The sequence below is a fragment of the Mastomys coucha genome, chromosome X, assembly GCF_008632895.1.
Source record: "Mastomys coucha isolate ucsf_1 chromosome X, UCSF_Mcou_1, whole genome shotgun sequence".
NCBI lineage: Eukaryota > Metazoa > Chordata > Mammalia > Rodentia > Muridae > Mastomys > Mastomys coucha.
The window spans coordinates 69,288,462-69,291,963 of NC_045030.1; the positions used below are offsets into that span (position 1 = coordinate 69,288,462).

At 31.0% G+C, this 3,502-nt stretch overlaps 1 pseudogene; it reads left to right on the forward strand.

Annotated features, from left to right (window-relative positions):
- Positions 1-3,094: 3,094 nt before the first annotated feature.
- Positions 3,095-3,284, forward strand: LOC116095496 (annotated as a pseudogene).
- The last annotated feature ends 218 nt before the right edge of the window (positions 3,285-3,502 follow it).

Sequence of the window (3,502 nt, forward strand, 5' to 3'; positions counted from 1 at the left end):
TTTTGGCTGAGCCTCACCATCCCTGGTCTCTGGGAGTTACTAGAGATTCTCTACACCCCAGGGTATATCATGGGTATACTGAACTTTTTGGCTAATATCCACTTATCAGTGAGTACATACCATGCCAATCATTTTGGGTCTGGGTTACCTTACTCAGGATGATATTTTCTAGTTCCATCCATTTGATTGCAAAACTCATGATGTCCTTGAATAGCTGGATAATATTCCAGTTTGTAAATGTACCATATTTTCTTTATCCACTCTTCGATTGAGGGACAGCTGGGTTGCTTCCAGTTTCTGGCTATTATAAATAAAGTTGCTATGAACATAGTGGAACATGTGTCCCTGTAGTATGGTAGAACACCTTTTGGGTATATGCCCAAGAGTGGTTTTCAGGTAAATCTATTTCCAATTTTTTGAGAAAATGCTATATTGATTTCCACAGTGATTGTACAAGTTAGCAATCCCACCAGCAATGGAGGAGTGCTCCAATTGCTCCACATTTTAACAAATACAAAAAGTCAATATAAAGATAGATCATGAAAACAATTCCACAATGATTCAAAATTATTGATGTAAGTGGATCATTCAAATGACATTTGCTGAATTTGGCCTCTGTGGATTATAAACAAAGATGAAATGTAACTTTTTAGTTATAATTCTATGTTGTTGATGGGCTGAATTTGGGAGCACCAACCACACAAAACACAAATTAATAGAGTTATTTTAAATAATTTTATGGGAAAAGCCTGCTATGGAGAAAGCAATTTAATGTGACACTTTCTAGGAAATAAAAACAATGTTCAGATACTCTCTTCTCTGCTTCTCACTAGACTGATTATACATTTATTTCAGCATGAAGAGGCATGGATGTCTGCTCTTGGATCATTTAACATTAGGCATGATAGTGGGAATAGCTTTAGCAGAATAGATTTTACTGTTTTCTGTAATGTTACATTTATAATTAAAAATAAAATTATTTTTAAAGGAAACGAGGATGATTTGTTGGTGAATTTAACTGTTTACATAAGTTTTCCAAGACAAAGGCAGTCTGATCTACCTAAGGGAGTTTAAAAAGTAAGTAGCTTTAGGCTAATAGATAATATGATAGTAGATTACGTGGAAACTAACAATGCTTTTTGGAGTAAGTGTATCTATGTACTAAACACCCAAGAACAGACTAATTTATTTAAATATTAAGAATGGGCTCAATGTATTATATGTTATAATTTTTGAAGATCAAATAAGTCAGTGTGTTATAGCTGGGGGTATAGCTCTTGCCTACCATGAGCTGGGTTTGATCTCTAGGAAAGCAACCACAACATAAAAATGAAACCAAATGAGCCTACATATGTGAAAAACTGTGCAGTAATGATAATTCCACAGAGAAAAACAATAACAATGACATGTTATATATATTTATATACATATATATATATAGTATGTATTTGAAAAGTTGATAGTATGCTGTATTTGAAAAGTTAATAGTATGCTGTATTTCTTTTGAAAATGTATATAAATACTTCCTAGGTTTTAAATGTTCTTAATATCTCTAAATTGATAATATCAAGTTCTTTTCAGTTTTCACTTCTTACACTGAAACAGTACAGCATGCACATTGCAGAAAAGAGTAACACATGGTTTTGGTCTGTCTGCTTCTATATCTTGCTTTAAATAACTATTATTTCTACAGGTAAAAAAAGTAAACATTTTAAAAGTAAATGACAATTCATTGATTTCTGACTTTAACACAATTCTTAGTGGTAAACACATTCTCAAAATTTCCCTTTTGGAATGTAGAAAAATGTGTTTAGTACTAATGATAATGAAATTAAAGGTTAATTTATTTTATGTATATGTATCTATATTTACATGCTATCAGGTTGCTTCCATGTAAAGGAATCCTGGAAAAAACTCATGGTACAAACTTCTGTTGCATTTCAGACTCATCCTAAGAGTGAAATAAATGAGCTAAAGGAGAAATAGTTGGGTGATCTAAAAAAATGTCAGAAGATATAAGCAAGTTTTTAAGGCAAAATTATATTCTGTGTGTCACAATTCATGGTTTTGTAGAACAAGTATATAAAAATCCCATTTAGCATTTCCTTATATAACTAACAGGATTTAAGTGCCTTGGGTTCTTTTTAAGGGTAATGATTAATTCAATGAGATTTATAGGCTATGATGCTTAGTTATAGATGCTGCTGTAAATGACTTTATGTATTACAGATTATTTTCCATTCTATTAAGTGCCTTATCTAATCAGTAAGTCTTTAGAAATAAAACTAGTTTTCTGATTGAACAGATATAAAATAAAGCAAACATGCCTTATTCATGTATTGAGGAAATTTTATTTAATTTATACCCATGAGTTATTAGAAACATATATATTTCTCATAAAATAGAAAGCAGGTTATAAATTATTCAATGATATATTAATATATAAATATTACCACACCCTTATCCATGCTGGTATTTTAACTTTAAAATGATACTAGGCAATGCATTAATTCCCAGCAGAAATATTATATATCAGAAATATACTTAAGAAGAATTTTTGAGACCCATGAAGAAAATATAAGAATTTACTAGAGAATATCTTAAGTAAAACTTTTTAAAAATGCTGGCATTACAACATATGTGGAGGACTCATACCCACCTGTAATCATAGCTCCAGAGAGTCTAAAAACCTCTTTTGGCCTCCATGGCCAGCTGCACATATATGTACATATATACACATATATATGATAAGTAATAAAATAAACCATTTTTTTTACCACTGAGTTTCATCTCCAATCATTAGATTTTTTGACTCAGGATCTTGCAGTGTACCTAGTCTGGCCCTGAATTCCCATTCTACTGTTTGGCCTCCACTTGCCAGGATTGCAGGTTATAACATTATGTCTTACTTTTTGGGATATATTATATATAAATGAATTTCTGTCTTTTGAAAACAAGCCCCCCCCAAATGGTGGCATTATTATGATCTTGACTAGCAAGAAATGTCAAAAATTTTATTAAAAACTTCCAGGGTGGGAAGAGACTGAATAGTTTGTTAATGTTTTTATGCATGAATTTATGAGGTTATTTATGAAAACTTTCAACTGTAGAAATGAGAGAAGAGATTTAAAATAGCAAAAAGTGTTACTTTAGGCAAACCATAATAATTTAAACATAAATGTTTATCAAAAAATTGATGGATGACCCCTGCAAGTTCCCCAAATGTGGGAAACTTGACTACATAATTTGTGGTAGTAGGGGGACTGTGTTTGTACTTTCTCTTGTTTAAAGAAAGAAGAAGAAAAAGAGAAAAAAATGGTGGAGAGGTTTTATACTCTATTCAAATGTGATCATTTAACATGAATATCTTTGGTAAATACACACGTTTATTTAATTACTTCCTGTATACATACCTTTTTTCCACATAAAATAAAGTATCAATATTGAGTATAGTCTATGAAAGTCTATGTACAGATGACATAACTGAAATAAATGTAGAATA